The sequence below is a fragment of the Sylvia atricapilla genome, chromosome 1, assembly GCF_009819655.1.
Source record: "Sylvia atricapilla isolate bSylAtr1 chromosome 1, bSylAtr1.pri, whole genome shotgun sequence".
NCBI lineage: Eukaryota > Metazoa > Chordata > Aves > Passeriformes > Sylviidae > Sylvia > Sylvia atricapilla.
The window spans coordinates 123,409,769-123,429,422 of NC_089140.1; the positions used below are offsets into that span (position 1 = coordinate 123,409,769).

The window sequence follows — 19,654 nt, forward strand, 5'->3', positions numbered from 1 at the left end:
GCCTACACCAAGGGAGGGGGCTGCATGTGAGTCCAGCACTTCACACTAAAAACGTGGTTTAAACAAGCACCCAAGGCCACAGCACGCTCCTGCACCACTGCTGGTCATGCAGCAGCTATCTCAACCTTCCATGAGCAGGGCCACTGCTCAAGGTTACTCCTCAAGGTCCCAGCATCTGATACCTAAAACAAGGTAAGTAATATTTCACATTATGCCTAAAATTTATTGTATGCTAAAGTCATTTGCATATATCCAGCTGTAGCTTTAAGTATTAGATGCGTGTGGCAAGCAGTGTTTGACTACTGTCTAAATCAATGTCTAATCACCATCTAAACTATTACTTCAATGAGCGTTTAAATATTTCTCAATTAATTCTACATCACAGTTTAATGAACATTAAACTATTTCTTTATCATCATTTTTAATTCAATCATCAATTAATTACCATTTAAATATCATGAGATCATGAATAAAAATCTTTTAGTTTATCCCCATAATTATGACTTCTCTTGATACTTTATTTGCCACAGTTAGACTTTTTTCCTTTTTTAAATGGATGGATAATGCAGCTTTTCTTGCTTTACTAGATGTCCCAGGGAAAAAAAAAATCTTTAGCCATAAAATTCATACGTTGCATTACACAGATATGTATGTCTGTGTGTGTGTGAGCATGAATTTATAGTGCATTTTACACCTAGACAACAAGGTCTGGTTTTCACAATCATTTTGCTTCTTTTCCTGAGGCTTAGATATGAAGGTTGCCAATAAAATGCAGATTCCAATGCATATAAAAGCTTCAGAATATTAAAGCACTGGATCTAGACAGTTCCAAGACAGACAAGGCATCCACTGCAAAAAATATTCATGCAAAGCTTTCAGACAATACATATATTGTAAATCAAACAAGGGAGGCAAGAAACAGAGCTGCCCAGTCCATTCCAGGAGAAAAAACATGCCTTTGTTTTCCCATGGCATTGTTAGACTCAAAGAATGCTGAATAAGTGATGAACTTAGCTTTTGTGTGATTAAGTGCACAAGCTGTATTTCTGAATTGTAATAGTCAACTGGATGATTTTCAGTAACCTTTGTAATTAAACATTAATTCTTCCATTATGTTCTTTCACATAATGTAGATTTGAATAACCACATCCAGCAGCTACCTGTTCCAGAACCAGTGAGAGGTCTCAGATGTTGTGCTGCTTCAAATCAACATAATTTGAGATATCAGACAACAACAAAATTATGCTTATCAAATATGACACATGATATATTAATGTAAAATAGCCTAAAAATGACTAGTCATCTGAATCTCTATTACATGTTATTGTCATAATCAAAAGAGGCTAGGACTTCCCGATAAAACCAGTATAAACACTCTCCTCAAAATACTATTTCTCCAAATAGTAAATAGAGAAATGGTAGAAGAGAAACCCAGCAACACAGGAGTAGTAACTTTGTCAGGGAGTGGTCCCTACATAAATGCTTTACAAATTTTTCACCTATACAAGCACACAAATACTGCATAACATTATTTCTATCAAGACTTCTTTTACTTGCTATGTTTTAGTTTCCTCATGCAAAGTTATTCTGTGACAAAGGAAAAAGACTACAAAGTTCCCTTGGCCGCTTGCAGAATGGCTACATTAAAATAGCTGAAGACATGCTGGTTCCAAGGCCTGTTTTTCACGTGCAGGATTAGGACAGAGATTCTTTCACTGTCACCCTCTTACATAAATATTTCCTTCCCTGAGGCTGTATTCAATTTAGAACTGGAATAATGAAAAGTCAATTGTGGCCTGACAGGGACAGGCACACATGGATAAATTTTGGCACTGTCATTATTTTCTGTTTGAAGCTTTAAGAAAACATTAGGAAAAGATATAAATTCACATGCACACATATCTACCCATAATGGCAAGCTGAAGCAGAATTTTTCAGCAGATTCCAAACCTTGCACAAATTTTAATGTGCTCCATTTCTCCATTTGTAAAGCAGAAATGAAAGATTCCTTTTCTCTTTCTTCTATCCCTTTGTGAATTTATGATTGAGATTACTAGATATCTGATATATACACCTCTCTATACACCACATATACACTAACCCCTTTGCAGAGCTGCATGAGGTGAGAACCATGCCACGCTTTTTAGTGACACCAGTGCTGTCAGCACCAGTTAACTGCTTTCCAGGCTGTAAGGCAGAAATACTCAAAGGCACAAACTGTAGACTGCACAGGGCTTGGACAAAAGGCAAGGATTCCTGTGCTCTGTCAGGGGTTTTCCTCAGTATATCCATACCCTAAATTTAGGCAGACAAGGAATTTTAAGGACAGTCAAAGAGATTAAGTACTCTCTGGAGAGCCACTCCAACTTGGACTTCAGCAAAATTGAAGTACTGAGAACCAAGGCAAGGCAGAATCTAGGTGACATGTTTGTCGCTTTTATCATTATGTGTATGTACGACATCCAAAACATTCTGGGGTCCAGACTTTCTTTGGGAACTTCACTGCACACCAGGGACTGAAAGTACTAGTTTTGTTTCTAGAGATTCACTAGTCACATTTCCTACTCAGAGTTCTAGACAGCCTCACAATTTGCCCAGCAGAGCTCCTTCTCAATGAAGATGCAGCAATAATGACAAATCTACGAATAAACAAGCTGATAGACAAGTCTATTAACTTTGCCTTTTTTTAAGATAAAAACGACAATTAATCAGCTAGCTTAATGAAGATTCTTGTAGCTGCAAAACTAAAAATATTTTTAAAAAATCTGTGCAGAACATTCACAGATAACCAGTATCAAACACTTAAGGTGCAGAAATGTTGCTGTGGCTGTTTGTAAAAGGATTTTTCTTTAATGTCTCACTGCCTAATAATTATCTTCGACAATTCATAATTAGGTATCACCACGTCCATACTACAAAGGTATGTTACATTTTGGATTAAGTTTTCACTCAGAAAATCTTTTCTACAATCATTAAATGGCAGATCATAATCCAAAGTATCTTAGAGACATTTGAAATAAAATAACTGTAAAAATGAAGAGTCTATTTCCCTTCTAAGGAAACTTTCAGCTGAAAAGCCCTGCAATACAGAGCAACATATCCACTAAAAACCTGAAAACGCATATTCTACAGTAAACAAAAAAAATGAACAGCATTATTGATTTATGCAGTAGCTGTATTAGGAAACCAAAGGCAGGGAATTTTTCCAGGGGGAAGGAAGGGAAAAGCAAGAAAAAACAATCTTCTCCTCCTTCCTACTACCATTCTACCAAAATCTCAGAACCAGGAGTTCTTCCTACTTCTCATTTATTTTTAACCTGTTGACTGTGGAATCTTGTCCTTTCTTCATTTGTCTGAAATAGTGTCCTTGGTCTCTTCCCACTTCTTTTAGAAGCACCTTCAAAGTAGCTTTCTTAGCTCATCTTCGCCTTCTCAGACTTCTGTCCTTACTCTTCTCCTGTTGATGTTTCAGATTTTATTTCAGCCATGGTCTGTCTTCAAAACATTTCTAAAATAGGCTTTTTTTGCTAAGCAACCAAAAATGTCATTTATGTTCCTATGAAGTACCACAACAGCCTTTTCTTTTCAGCTTTGCCATTTGCTCCGCCTGTACAAAGTCATAACACTGTTACAATGAACTTTTTATCCCATAACTTTGATTGCAGCATGCTTTTCTGTGCATTCCTACATCTGTGGTTCCACATGCAAAGGATGATGAAAATCGTTGCTGCTCATAAAACTGAAGTGAATAAAACTTTAACTCTGGGCATCAGCATCAGAGGTCAGATTAGAAATATATATATATATTTGGCCTACAAATTGAAAGTTACAAGTCTCTGCTAGTCAGCTACTTATCCACTTAATTAATCTTTTATTGCCTTGAGATAGCTGGCATACACTGTCCAACAGCACTTCTCAGATGGAGCATGCTCTCCTGCTCCACTGTCATGCAATTTGATATTACCTCTGGAAGATATTGCCTGTGCATCCAAGGCTCATTTCATATAGTTTTATCTGTCTGAGTGCTCATAGCTCTACAAGTACAATGAAATTCCACACATTATAAAGTGTCAACATGCCACTGATAGTACCATTTCATTCCCCTGTTTATCACAATAATAATATCTGAGCTCATTAAAACACCTACTTCATCTCTTACAAATTGTTCCTTGGTAATCTTCTCTTTCTTGAGTGGAAAAAAATGTCCTTGCAGAAGAATTTTCTGACAGTTGTGCCTTCCATGCAGCTCTTGCTGAAATGTTTTACTGTTCCAGCATCTGTTTTTCACCCTCATAACACAAAATGATGTCCCACTAACCTATTGTTGAGAAAGTAATCTCCAGAAGACTATTATTTCTTCTGTTTCATGTCTGACATAGTTTGTCCTAGGAACATAAACAGACCCAAAGAAATCCACAATCATAACAGAAGAGTGACTTGAAAGTGGTATTCCTATATAGGCATCAAGCTTGTGAGTGGGCAGGCACAAGTGGCAGTTACAGAATTTTCTAACATACACTCAGAAATGAAAGAACAAAATTAAAGCAAAACAAGTTACAAGTCGATTAGTTTTATACAATTATGTTTTGGAAAATAACATTCACTAGCATCGATACAAAATCACTAAAGTACTTGGTTTGGGAAATAATTATTTTTAAGCAGAAAGCCCCAACACATCGACTGCTTTAGCAAAACCTCCAAACAGCTTTTGGCACAGCAATTATTAATGAATTTTCTTCTTTTTAATCTGTAGAGAAGAAAAAAAATCACAAAATATACATACCTGTACAACTGAGAAAAGATTTCTCAGGAAACAGGCAGCTGTCTTAACTCATAAAATATATTCCTAATGAATAAATTTTATTAATGATGACTATCAACTTGAACTCCAAATGCCCAATTCTGTCATGACTGCACTAAAGTCAGGAAGAATTACGCTTGTAAAAGAAAAGGCAGGAGGAGGCACCTAATGAAAGGTTTCAAAAGATGGTACTCAAAGAAACAAACGAGAACTATAAATGCCTTGAAATGCAGAACTGGATATGTTAAATGCCACCTACTCACTAGCATTTAAAAAAACTACAAGCAACCCACAAGCTTCTTTTATTTAGAAAACTAAGATTAGTTACTGTCCAAAATTGTTCAGTTTATTTAATTCTGAACTGAAATTTTTTGCCCAAGAATACTAAACAGTATGGGATACAGAAAGGGAAATGGGAAGCAAACCTAACATGCAAGATGAAAATAGGCAGTCTTCAGTTTAAAAAATTGCTTTAGGCAAAGTTTTAGGGGTGCTGAGACATTACTGAGAAATGGGTTTTGCTAGATCTGGAATTAGGAAAATATGTAATTTTTCTGGTTAGATGGACAGTATTCTCATGTTTCTTGGCTGGTTTTTATTGTTTCAGTAGTGAATAATAATCAAAGAAATACAGAAACACTGTGACACATTTTTGCTGTCAAATTTTCTCTATCTGCAAAGACACTGAGCTTTGGCAGCTCTCATGGTCTTTGCTTCTCTCTTCCTTGTTATGCATTGCAAATTTTGGTAGCAATCTTTTTTTTTTTTTTTTTTTTTTAAATTAAAGATCTGTGTTGCAAGAGGCTCTATGCTACATAGCAAATCAAGAGAAAACAGTATTTTGGAGAAATCTCTTTTTTAAAGGCTTTTACATAACAATAAGCACCTGGACTCACTGACTCATCTTAAATGGGTTCCTCCACTAAAACAAACAGGTGTAAGAGAAGAAATCTGAAATCAGGATTAAAACTTTACAGAATTTAAAATTTGTATTAGTGACAATCAAAGAAATAGGCTAGTATAAGAAACCTGTAGATGGGAATTAGGTTAAAGATCCAGCAGGATACAAAGACAGAGTTAGAAGAGGGCATGAACGACAAATGTCAGGATTGTCCTGTGTTTGTATTGTTGCCAAACAGTAATGGAAGCAAAAGGTAAAGTACAGTATCTCTCTTTAATATAACAGAATCACAGAATTGTTTAGGTTAGAATGGACCTTTATAGATCACCTAATCCAAATTTCCTGCCACGGTGAGGGAAAACTTTACACCAGGTCACTAGATATCCATTCATGTAAGTAAAATACTGAAGACCTATGTAGGTATCAGAATTGCCACGAGAGTATGTTTTTTCTTTAAAAAAGAACAGATTTCACATACTACTTTGAAAAATGTGAGAAAATGGAGGCTGACAAATCAAGAACTCAGAAAACATTGTGGCTAATGCCAGAATTGAGTAGCATTAATGTCTTAATTTTTCCCCTTATGGCATATGCATTATAGCAGCCTGATATTGTTATAACTTATTTTTTCCCATTTGGACAGATGTTTTATATTACAATTCTAGTAATGAATTTTTAAGCATAGAAAATGCTATGATGGGACTATTATTCCTAACAACTTTAGAAAAAATAAACAAGCAATGAAGCTGACAGTAGAAAATGAGAAAACCCAAACAGGTTTCAATTTAAAGCATTAAGAAAATCAGACTCCTTAGCAATAAGACAATGCTGGAAGCCTCAAGAAAGGAGAACACATCTGTTCCTACTGATGTCAAGGAGGCTAAAGGCCAGGCTCTGCCCCTGCGCCACACAACTACCATTACTTTCAGCTGAAATAACTTGCAACTTAGGGTTCAGCTGAGTCCTGTGCATCAAAGTCAAAAGTTCACAGTATTGTTGTGCCATAAATTATTATCAATTAATTTTGCCTGTGCCTAACAATGTTGTACAAACTGAATCTTTGACAGTCCCTGCCTTGAAAATTTGAGTATTGCAGTCTAAGAAAATAAGCAACTAGCGTTAAGAAGACGATACTGAGAAACTCTGGCATGTCTGCACCCAGAGTTAAGTTACTCTAGACTATGTACAACCAGATCACATTATTTCAAGTTTCCTATTGCTGAAGATTAGAAAATAATAAACTGCATGCTTTTTAATTCATATTCTTTTGTTAATCGTTGTAATCAACCAGAATTTACTTTAAAAACTATTCTCTTCCAAAATGTTTGGAAATGATTGCAGAAATATATCACTACTTTAAAAATGTTTTCTTGATAATGGTTCAGTTATAAAGAAGAAGTCTATTTGAGTATTGTTGACATTGCAGTTCATCTTGCAATGTTTTTCTTCATCATAGTACTTTTGAGTCACTGTTTCTGGTATATATATTACACCTCAACCAATTAAACAAAATGTGTTTAACACACCTAATTTACTTAACAGATCATAGAGCTATAATGGAAAGGAAATAAAGAAAGAAAATAAAGAGAAAGGAAGTGAAAAACAGTTAATCTATTTGCTTTTAAAAATATCTGCAGAAACAATATTTCCAATATCAAGATTTTTAAATACTGTGTTTTCTCAGTAAAAACCCTATACCAATTTTTATTTTGTGCATAATTTGTGGGACCTGAAATTACTTCAAATAAACAGTTCCAGATGGATCAGCTGGATATTACCTTATTAAGGGGTGGAACTAAGGGTTCTTATGGTGCACTCCTACATGGCATCTCAACATGAGGAAGACTGTTTTGATATCCAATAGGAATATTACTGTACTCTACTATACTCTTCTGTACTCTACTATATTCTCCATGGGAACCATAAAATAATGCTCAGTATCTTAAACTACACTGCTGTTGATAGGCGACAATTGTTTTTTTCAGTCATTTTTTCTGAATGTTTATGCAAAATTTTTGCCCACATCTGTTAAAAAAATGGTAAAAAATCATAAGAACTGTTTATCCATAGTCTTGTTTTCATTTAAATGCAGTCTGAGGATAGCCAGAAAAAAAAGACCCTGCTAATAAAGTGGACATTAGTACTCAGTTTAATATTAAAAAGAAAACAAAAGCTTATGGCAAACTAACAAATAAACTGGTTATAACAGAATTATCTGTTGCTCTTCAGGAAACAGCACATTGGCTTGCACTGCAGACTCCCAAAGAATCTGAATTTAGGAAGACATGGAAATAACACCATAAATAATTGCCACATGAGCAGGTCTATATGTAGTAGGCTATTTAGGCAGAAAAAGAAAAAGAGGATGGGAGATCAGAGTTCTTTTATGATCAGTACAATCAATTTTCTCTAGTTTCAGGAGTATAAACTTTAAAGAAGCCTGTGTGCAGTGGTCCTTGTCTCTTCTTGTGTTCTTGTACTCCTGGCTGTGGTGTTGCATGCTATCACCAACTAGGTCACGGAACTGTAAATTCCCAGGTCTCTTTTCATTTCATAAGCACTGGTAGTGCCTGACAATCTCCAGAAATGGGGCAGCACCTCTGACTTCACAAATTTAGATGGAGTTTAACTCATCTGACTTGAACACACTCTTGATTTTAACTTCCCTGTGAAAATAGTAACATCCATTTGTATACAATCATTTATTTTCCTTCGTTGATTTTCTTTTGCTTCACCTTTTACTCCAGTCAGCAATTATCAGGAAAGTCAGTATTCAGTTTGAGTAATAAAACCTTGATTTTTCACCCCTTCCTCACTAAAAAAAGAGCTCATCTTCTTCATTTCTTTACCTTTTTACCAGTGGTGCAACTTATGCTGTTTATTTAACAATCTAATTTAAGTTGAATGTTGACAAATCTCACATCATCCTTGCTGTTTCTAACCTTTAAGACACAATTTTTTCCTCCTACCACTTCTGTTATCCTGTTTGAAGTAATTCTTCTTTGCATATAAATAGTCTTCCTTATACAATATTCTCACTTACTAAAGGCATTTCCAGACTTTCCCCATATTCAGATATTCAAGAGATCTCACTATTTCCTTTTATTTTCCCTACAGCATACTTTTAAAAGCTGAAATACTTAGATTTCAATCAATTTATATTGACATTAATTTTAAACTGATGTAACCCACGATTGGTAAATCAAAGATTATACCCTCTGAGTAAAATGGGCTTTTAGAATGTTGCTAAATGAGGATTTATCTACTAAAATAAAATCCTATAGGTGTCTCACTCATTGCCTTATTTTTGCAATCATGTATATTGAATAATACTAATTAAAACCCAAAAGCATTTGCTTCTCTTGACTCTGGAATTTACTGCCACCAAAGCAATAATAAAAATCAAATAATAATAATTCCAGCTTTTGCACAGATGTAGGATTTTCTAGTATGCTAATCATTTAGTGAATTGTGTTATGAGTTGTGAACGATACAGCCCAATAGAAGAGAGGCTGCCATAGCAACATTTTTTGAGGCGTAGTCAGCAGCAAGTCTGAACACATACTCCCAACAGGCATACACACACAGAAAGTATGTACACACAAATATATATATATATATAAATAAGCACAAGGCCAACCACCCAGATCAACACAGACAGAAACACTCAATCAAACCCAGGCAGCATGAACAGTTAAATCCTGTCCTCCTCTCTGGCATGAGTCCCTGTAACCTGAGGTGTGACTCTTGCTGCTGGCACTTACACCCATGCAGACACACACATATAGCACAGGGAGACCTCTCACACAGTAAGAGTCTAGTCTAAGAGACTAGTCTGGGAGATACTGTGCTGATCAGGTGTAGGGCATAGCCAGACAAGCAGGCTGATCAGCAGTTTGTTTACACCAGACTAGCCCTATTTACCTCCTCATCCCACTATTTTCCCACACTTGCTTATTCTCCTATCTCCTTGATCCCTTCCTTTTCCTGTCTTTGGTTCTTGCCATCAACATCCCATAAATCTTAATCCCAAAATGCTCTATTATCCATTCCCTAGGCAATAACACCCACACGAAATTTTTTGGGTGTGTCCCCCACCTCCATGGGAACTGAGGCTTCCCTGGGAGGGGCTGGGCATGGGCTCCCTTTGCCCGACCTGGCTCCCCCAAGTGCCCCTAAACTCCTCTGTGTATACGGAGATGAGCCTTCAATCTCACCCTGTCAACTGAGATTAAATATCACTGTTGAGATGCTGCCGGTGCTGCACATTCAGGTCTGCAGTGCCAATCAACAGGAGAGGTTCAAGGCAGGGAGTAAACAGGAGCAGCCAAAAATAGAGCGGCTGTAGAACTGCACAGGTGAAAAGCTGTACCATAACCACCATAAAAACAAACAGGATGAATTTCCAGAAAGGGAATTTTCGTTCACAGTATTTATATTTCATCTGAGAGAATAAGAACTTTACCTTAATGAGATTTCTCTTTACTGTTTTCCTCCACCACTACAGACATTCTTCCTACCTATGCCCAGGGCACTGAAGCAGCTCTTCACGTTTCAGACCTTACCACAGTGGAAATCGTCAACATTTCCAACACCAGTCTACTCCAAAACCTTGCTGGGACACCACTTGACCGCTGGGTCAACTGAGCAGGGGCAGCACCTTGGAAAGTCCCTGTTTGTTCTTTTCCCGGGAGCTCATCCAGCATGGCTTCTCTCGACCAGACACAACCCTGCCTTGCTCCTCGTAAGAGATGAAGAGCTCTCAGGCTACAATGATTTGGCATGCACTGGTGACATACACTGTCAACCCAAACTAGACTGCTTGGTGTCATTTACGTACCAGCATAGCTGTGCTTGTCGTGCACATGGGATGGGTCATGGCATTGTGAACTGTTATAGGAATCCAGCCTTCGTTGCGAGCCTGTCGGTCACTCAGTATGTGCACAGCGCTCCGTAAGTAACAAAAATAGACATGCTGCCTACTGCCGGGTCTCAGAAATATCAGAGCGCCCTCGGTAAGGGGGAAGCATGCCCAGGTGACCTTGAGCACAGCACAGTGCCTCTGTTCTCCCCTTCCAGGCACAGAGCAGAAGAGCCAGAGGAGCTTTCCTGCATCCCAGGAAGCGCTGCTTTTTTTCAGGGTCACAAGCCCAGGAGCGCTTGAGCGCCCTAAGGCCGGGAGGTGAGAGCGGGAACAGGGAGCCCACACATGAGCACGAAGCATTATAGCGCATTTTCCTTCAAACGGCGAGACCCGGGCACACAGCTCTCCCCGGGGACGCTGTCCCTTGGCTCCGGCCTCGGGGCTGCCCTCCCGCGTTCCCCGCCGCGGAGCGGGTCTGGCCGTGCGGGCGGGCGGCGAGGGCGCGGCGGCGGGCAGGGGCCCGGAGCGGGGCACGCAGCCCCTTCCCCGCGGCGGGACTCCCGGGAGCGCACGGCGGGCGCGGGGCGGAGCGGCCCATGCCGCGGCCGTGCCTGGGGAGGGTCCCCGGCACCGCCGCCGCGCCCGGGAGACGGCGCTGCCCCTCGCAGGCTCCCGGGCAGCCGGGCACGGGTGTTCCCGCGGGAGCGGCGGCCCCTCCGGTGCGGGCGGAGCGGCGGGGCCCCGCGGGGCCCGGGCTGCCGGGCCGAGGGGCCGTCTCCCCCTCCGCGGCGGGAGCGGAGTGCGGCGGCCCGCGGAGGGGGCGGGGAGGATGACTTCATGCCGCCGGAGCGCCGTGAATTTAGGAGCAGCAGCTGCCGCCGCCGGCGGCGGGATGTGCGGGTGAAGTGACAGCGGGAGCTGCCGCCGGCTGAGGGAGGAAGAGCGCCGGGCACCCGCCGAGCCTGGGGGCTCCGGGCCGCCACCAGCAGCCGCTGCGGGAGAGAGGGAGGAAGATGCGCTGAGCCGGTCGCTGAAAGGTGAGCGGGAGCTGCCGGGCGCGGGGGCGGGCGGCGAACGCTGCGGCGCTGCCCGGCCGGAGGAACGCTCCGGCTCTGCCCGCTGTCCAGCTGGGGCTCGTGGCGTCCTTCTCTTTCCCTCTCCTCGCTTCTGCCGTGGTTCCCTCCAAAAGCGGCAAGGCTGCTCTCTCTGAAGCGCCGCGGTGTCGCGTTTTGTCTCCCACGGCCGGGATGTGCGGTGGCTCGGTGCCAGCTCCCGCCGGGGCCGCTCCCGGTGCCGGTGTCGGGGCGCCCTGTGCGTGGCGCAGCGCAGCCGGGGCCAGGGCGGCAGGGCTGCGACAGGTGCGGCGCTGCGCCCCGCGCCGCCCGGGCTCTCCCCGGCCCGCTGCGCCTCCTCAAGGGACGGGGAAGACATCTTAGGGCAGAAGGGCTTCGAGCGCACGGAAGCAAAAAAAAAAAAAAAGATGTCATCTCACACACATTCCTGCATATGGAAGTCGCTTCACAGAAAACTACAGAGTGTAGAAGTTGGGGAACCTGCCCGTACCCCAAAATGGATTCTGTCGTCTTCTTCGAAGACTTGTGTGGTTTTTTTCCCCTTTATTCATTTTTATCACCTAGCCCAAGGTTCGAGACAAACAAAATAGGAGCAAAATTCAAATGCGTTTGTTTGTTTGTGGAAGAAATAGTGCGTTGCTGTTCCATCGTATCACCTGTAGAAGTGGAGAAAACAAGAATGTATGCATGCTGTAGCTCGTCTGTTAATATTGCACGTTGTGGTACGTACATAGGTCTCAATATCAAATGAATGGTGGTTTGGAACTAAGAAGAAGGGAAAAAAATCTGCCTGACCTATTTCTGTGCCTAATACACTGGTGATTTTTGTTGGGTTGTTGTTTTGTTGTTGTTTGTTTGTTTGGGGTTCGGGGGGGTTGGGGTTTTGTTGCTTGGTTTGTTTTTATATTTAACTTTGCTCTGCTTTAAAAAAGAAAACTTGCCCTAAAGCAGGTATGGCAATACAGGAGGTCGGTGTGCAGAGGCAGCTCATTAGAATAAATACTATCTGCATATGTAGTGGTTAATGGCTTTTGTGGTTTGGAAATGGAAGCAATGTCTGTGTCTCTGGGAAATAAAGAATGGGGAATTAATCTGTTCTTAATGAAAAAGGAAGCAGGATATTGGAAGCTAAAGGTTATTTTATTCAATGTCTATTTACCTGTATGTTCATCTTCAAGAGTCCTGCTACCTGGTCATTCGCAGAGAGGCTCAGACAGTTGTGGGATTCTTGGTTGTGGTTGAAGCCTCTGGGCATGGTGGTACAGTGACACAAGTAATACTTAGGGAGATAACAGGAAGTTGCTTTATTTGTTGTCATTATTTCTGGGAAGATATTTAAATACAGTCAGTACTGTCACTGGGTCTGCAGAAGGCAAGTGATAGCTACGGAGACAGAAAATGTGTATAAAAAAACAACTGAGGCTTCAAAGGCTGAAACAAAGAGCAAGTGATGAATTGCAGAGTCAGAAATCAGTCCAACAGACAAATCACAGTCATTAACTGTGATCCTGTATGGGCTTGTTGCTGTAAGCATGTCATGGCACATATAATGTAAGTATTTCAAACTAGAAAAAAAAAACCAAACATTTTGTCAAACCTGTGTCTTTCATCTATCATATCTCTTTTTTCCTGTAAAAGCTTTGAAGCATCAGTTAGGACATTTCTCTTGGTTTTTCCTTTCTAGAATTAAGCATGGCTGACAGTTTCAGAGTTGCAATGCTTGCAATGTTTGGCTGATTTCTTCCCTAGTTGCATTTGGTTGGAAAAAGAAACCATGTAGCTGAGTTCAGATACTTCACATATTAGCCCACTCATTCTATATAAAGTCAGTTTCTTCATGGACATGAAGAAATCAAGTAATGGCCTCGCAGTGAGTTGTTGCAAGCACAGGGTAGTATGACTACTCACTGATGTTGACACAACGTTATCACAGCAAATTTAGCTCTTCGTGCTTCCTGACAAACCTAATATTTCAAGATTCTTAGTCAACTTTTTTTTTAAACAATATGGTAGCAGAGATGAAGTAGCGGCTGATCAAGAACCCCACTACAAACTTGAATTGCTTTTGTTTAAATTTTGTGTACCCTAAAGGGAAAATGGTAATGCACGTGTCCGTAGAAGAAAAAGTATATCTAATTATCGATTTAGTTCAGTCGTATAACTGATGTAAATCCACTTCCTACAGATTTCTTTCCCAGAACTCTTCGTGTTCCTTCTGTTACCGTAACTTCCGTACTTCTGCCAACCAAAGGAAATTTTATTGTGGTTGATCTGGGGGAACAGCATCACAGACTGGAAGAACAGCCTAGTTGGCCAGCTGGTTGGTGCCAGACAGACTGGGTAGCAGCTGAGATTTAGTTGTCTTTTCCTCAGCGGTTCTGCTATTTTGGTATACTTCATCTGAGTTTGTTCTTCAGATTTGTAAGAGCTTAATTATCTTTGAGGTTTCTAGGCTGCCTGTCAGCCTTTGAACCAGCAGGTTCATTTACCCAATTTTATTAGTGGGGACCAGATGGGTAGGTTGGCAAAAGGCTTGTTTCCTTAGTAGAACAAACTTGAATGCACTTAAAGTTGCATAGGTTTGATTTTACTTGTGGTCCTTTCCAAGGGCTGAGATGCAACACTTCAGTTAAATATATTTTCTGTTATTATGAGAATTTTAAAAATGATGTTACCAAGTGCTGTTTAAATTAACTGAATTAGCCATGTCTCAGACAAACAGGTCATTTTTCACTTATGTTGTTACTAGGCTTTCAGTTGGATTATTTTTTCTACTATTTAAGAATTTTATTTAAAAAGGCTTGAGCAGGGTAAAAGGGGACAGATATTGCACAATGAACTTAAAACTATGTACTTAAGCATGTGCAAACAGTCAAGAGTATTTCAACAGTAGTGATATAATTTTTATTTTGATGAAGAAATGCATTTATACTTTCCAAATGCATGTTCTTTCTGTGCAATAGCTCGTGTTTCTGGGAGAGAAAAAAATGATTTCTGAAAAATAAATGCCAGGCATAAACTGAAAGGTTTTTTTTCCTACTATACAAATGGATTTCATGTTGGACTAACTGTCAGCAGAGGAGCTTGATGTGAGTGCCCAATCAACTGCAAAGGTAGCAATCATTAAGGAGAACTAAGAGTTTTATCTATTTATAGTATATTGGTGGTGGCAACTAGACAGGTATTGATAATCTTACTTTGAATTTGACCCCGTCAAGTAAGTCAGCACTTCACAACCTGGATAATGAGCCCCTGAGTTTAATATGAAATATGGAGATAGAAGTGCAGAGTTCTTGTATGCTTCTTGCAAAAGAAAGCTGATTGAAGCCTTTCCCTTGAAGGGGACTACATGTAAACAGCAGCACAAGCATGGATCTATTTATATGTATTGCTTTCATGATGCATCGAGAGACTAGCTTTGAGAAAGCCTCTATATTGTCTACTCTTAGAAAATTACTTTATTAACACACAAACATAACATAAAAGAAAGGATCTGATTGTACAAGAACGATTTCTTTCCAGTATATGTATCCCAGTTGTAAAATATAATCATATCAGAGGAGAAAGTAACACAAAATGGACTCTTATAGGACAGTTGGTGTAAATGTCCCAGCCAAATGCCAGATCAAAACATTTTTTTCTTTTTCCTTTAATTCTTATGGTAGAACCAATATGATATGACAGTCTTCTCTAAAATACTGAAGACACGCTGCATTTCTGAGCTGGTCGTATTTCTCTGGTTGTAAAATGATTCCAGGGTATCTCTGCTCTTCCTGGTTGAACAAAGTATAAAACGCAAACTATGAGGAAGAGCTGCAGTAGAAGAATTTCCATGTCAGCTGGGCTGTAGTTCCCTCTCATAGAATTTGGTTTGTTTTCAACCTTTATTAAAATGATTTTAAAAATTGGCTTCATTGCTGCTTTTTGGCTTTACAGGACTAATGGGGAATTTAACCTGCCTTTTTGGCAGCTGCCTGGTCTCTACACAATTCAGTATCCCTTTCTGCTCTCATGTCCCAATGATTCATCAGATGTGATAGGCAAATAGGTCTAATGCCAACATGCAGTCTTAGTTTCTTTTACTCTGACTGCTTCTTTTTGACACATTTTTGTTCTAGCGACTATTCCAAAAGATTCAAACGTGTATGGAAGTTATCTTGGCAGCTGTTAGCTAGCCCATGAAATGTGCTGCAGCTTTAATGAGATCATATAGATCTTAAAATATCAATATAATTATATATATTATATAATATATATATTTGTTAACTATTCACTCATTTGCCTTCTACCTCCTACAGTATTTCCACTTACACATATGGTGAACACATAACTTTGGTGAAACGATCTCACCACCTGTTGTTTTAAAATAGCACAGATGCTTATTAATGGTTCTTCCATGATACTGTTTATAGTACATGTGAAACCTCACTTAAAATACTGTGGATCATGTTGGTAAAGGATATTATTACTTCAGCAGCAGCCTTAAATTGATTGCTGTTCAGCATCTTGACTTAACTTCTTGGTCAGTAGTAGGTAGGAGGAGGTAAACACAGAAGAGTCAAAGCTGTGATGCTCATCAAGTGAGCCGTCATTGAATCCTTCTCCAGGTGTTCTGTGGAAATACCTGCCGCCTTTTAGATAGCTAGTCAACCACAAGTGCTGCAAAAATCACAAGCACACAGATAATCTACACTCGTAAGTCTTGGGCTCAGCTGAAGTGAATTCCTTCAGGCCAAGCTCAACAGCATTTTCACACTTCAAAGCAATGGGAAGTAAATAATTGCAGAACTTCAACCTTGACCAAGTCTGTTGCCTAATATATATATATCTATCTTTTTGTCATAAAAAAGTAATTTCTAAACTCACTAAATTAAGTTTTGGTACATAAATGTTCTGTCAATTCCTGTTTTCTTTGTTCAATCTTGTGAGTCACTTGAATTCTCTGTTTTATTTTCAAAGAATTTCTAGAGTTCTGCCTAATATTCCTGATCTGCAACTCTCTACATTTGTCTTGGAATTATTTTTTTTTTTTTTGTCTAACACATTCAAAGTGGAAGTTGAAAATGTATTTCTCCTTTGAAATTATCTATCCACAGGTAGACCAAGAAAAAAATCTTGATATTAAGGTTCAGTTTGCTGAGATGTAAATTTGAAAGTGTAATCAGGCTAAACAGACTCAGCTACTTTCAAATTTCCTGAGTGCTCGCTTGAGGCACAGAAAGTTCTTGGTATCTGTATGATGCTAGTGAATTCCAAGACAACACTATTGTTTACTGAAAATATATATAACAAAAAAAGGTACAAAAGATATTTCATTCAAATTTAGCAAAAGTTCCTCATAATTAGTATTATGAGTAGCTCTGGATTTTTTGTGATTTTTTTAAACTGATATATTAAAATGTTTTTTTTTCCTGTGGCACGTGACAGATGGCATTGATTGATTTGATTTAGCGTTGCTAATAAATTAGATAGTTGTTAACACTGGAACAGTGACTGCCAGATGCCAGTTCCAATTCTATAGGATAGGGAAAAACTTCTTTTTGTTCCGTAAAAAAACTCTGTGGCGTATTACAATGTAAGAATGTAAGTCTGCTATTAAAATAAGATGGCTGGCAAGATTCCAGTAAAGGATGCTTAGAGACGTAATGACTAAATTAGGCAGAGTAATCATCTTTTGATGCAGTCTCGCAGTGTTTGGTGCTCAGCACTGATGAGGAGTTCTGTGGGCATAAAGCAATGTTTGCACTCTTACATTTAATTGCCGGAGACATCATGTCCTCACTGCATGTGTTTGGTTGATCTGATTTCTGTTCACAGGCTCCACAGTATCCTTTGGCATGATTCAGAGCATGTGGAGTGTAAGGAAGAAAGTCTCTTTGTTTTCCCTTAAAATTTGTTGTCTAATGGTTTAATTAAGCGCCTTTTTAATTAACATTATGTGAGTAATGTTAAACAATTATTTCCTTTTCAGTTTCTTACAAGTCAAGATTTTCTGTCACATTCTTTTTCCTCAAGAACAGAATTGTCTTCCTGTATGTACTCTTTCTGTGCATATGGACGCTATTTCATATTTGATTTATTCTTTGACACTGGTTTTATACTTCCTGAAAATTTATTTCTGATATGCAGGATGTAGAAACTCTGTTTAGTAGTACAATAATTTCATATTTGTGTCCCATTTCTTTCCCATTTTTTTTCACTATGCATATTTTTTCCAGTTACTAATTACATTTCAATTGATCTGATCTCTTGTGTCCCTATGAGGTTCTTTTTCATTGTAGGATCAATACAATAATATGTTTGCATGACATTAAGGTATTAGTGCCTTTAATAGGAGACATAAAAGTTGATAGCTGGATATCAAAAATGCATTTTAAATGTAGGAAAGAACAAAGTGTAGTGTGTAGCCTTACAGAGAAATTCAGTCATAAGCCCTTCTTTTTTTGTGTGTGTTACTCTTGTTTTAAAATAGTTGGATAATGGCAGCTTTACTGAGTTGGGCTAACGTTTTTGAGCTCAAGCATGGGAAACAGAAAATAAGTGAATAGTATTTATTAATGCATATAAGAATTGGAGCATGTGAAAATAATTCAGACGCTAAAAGGCAGGCATAATGTGAAACACTTTATATAAAAAAAACCTCCAAAACCAAAAATAGACTGCTGCATTTTAAGTAACTGTTATTTGTAAGGTCTCATGGAGTCAAAGCGTGATAAGAGATGTGAATGGAGTCTGCATAAATATAGAAGCTGTATGACTTGAGAAAGAGGCATAACTTATCAAAACGATTACAGCATGCCTTTAAAGCCTAAGGGAATTGCAGCTTTTTGTCAGTGAAATAAGCCCATCTTATCATATATTTGTTTATATACAAGCTAATAATGTTTACAAACACCAAAACCTTTTCCAAGCAAAATATTTGCCCTGAATAGGGAGTTCTCTTAAGTTATTCTGAACAGCTTTAGGCTTTATGGAATACTTTCTTCTTTCCCCCTGCCCCCCCTCCAATGTTTTATTTGCCTGCTGGGACTATAGATATCGATTTAGTGAATGGCAGCTATAATATTATATGATGGTGAGAATTGTATTGATGCTAGAATTATTCACTCTTAAGTGACAATATGCAAAAATAATGCTACCCCTGCTACATGTCCTTTAAGTCTAATTTTTCTGTCTGTGCCTAATGTGGTCCTACTTGGGCCTGACTGGGGCAATGGCAATATTCTCTCCAGTTTTACAAAAGCAGAATCCCTGCTACATGGTGAAAAACAGGTGCAAAGCCTTCAGTCATCCCCAGCTCGTGCACAAAGCATCTCCAGAACAGATAAAGTTTGAATGGGTATTTATAGAAGATGAACATGATAGCCTGCACCCGGAGAAACACAGATACTGTATAAGAAATTTAAGCATGTAATATCACTTCCTTACTGATACTTTAGTATTCATTACATGTTCATGTAACAGTAGGCTTTTAATATTAGCTAATAATGGGGAATGACTTCATTAGCATTTAAGGAAGGAATTAAAAGTGTTTTGCATGGTATAACTCATTAGCTAATTGTCACTCTGGAAGATATTTTTCAACTGTACACTCTGCATGCTGAGGGAATTGCTGTACAGACCAAAAACCAAGAAGAAATATTTTTGTTACCCTTTTATTCTCAGATACTGGAGAAATGTATTATTTATATGGCTCCTTTCATCATGGAAGATCCCAAAATGCTTTTCAGCACTTCCATTTTCACTGACAATATTTGGAAGTAAGGGATGAAAGCTGTTACTTAAACATTGTTTTCCCACAGTTGTATAGCCAATAAGGCTGCAGATCAGGGAGTTACTTATGCAAGTCTCCAGGAAAAAGTACTGATTTCTGATGTATGCTGCAGCACACTGAACCGTGCTGTTTCCTTCCAGGCAGAAAATTCTCTTTCCTTTCACTTTTGTGCCTCATAGAAGCAATTTTTGAAGACCACTCATCCGTTACAGACTGCTGCTCTGCTTGTTAAGCAGTGTTT

At 39.2% G+C, this 19,654-nt stretch overlaps 1 protein-coding gene across 1 annotated transcript in view; it reads left to right on the forward strand.

The window, feature by feature from the left end:
- Positions 1-11,410: 11,410 nt before the first annotated feature.
- Positions 11,411-19,654, forward strand: part of PKIA (cAMP-dependent protein kinase inhibitor alpha) — a 43,859-nt gene continuing 35,615 nt past the window's right edge. The window contains exon 1 of the mRNA XM_066332565.1: positions 11,411-11,603. The gene's annotated coding sequence lies outside the window, so the exon portion shown is untranslated. The remainder of the gene's footprint in view (positions 11,604-19,654) is intronic.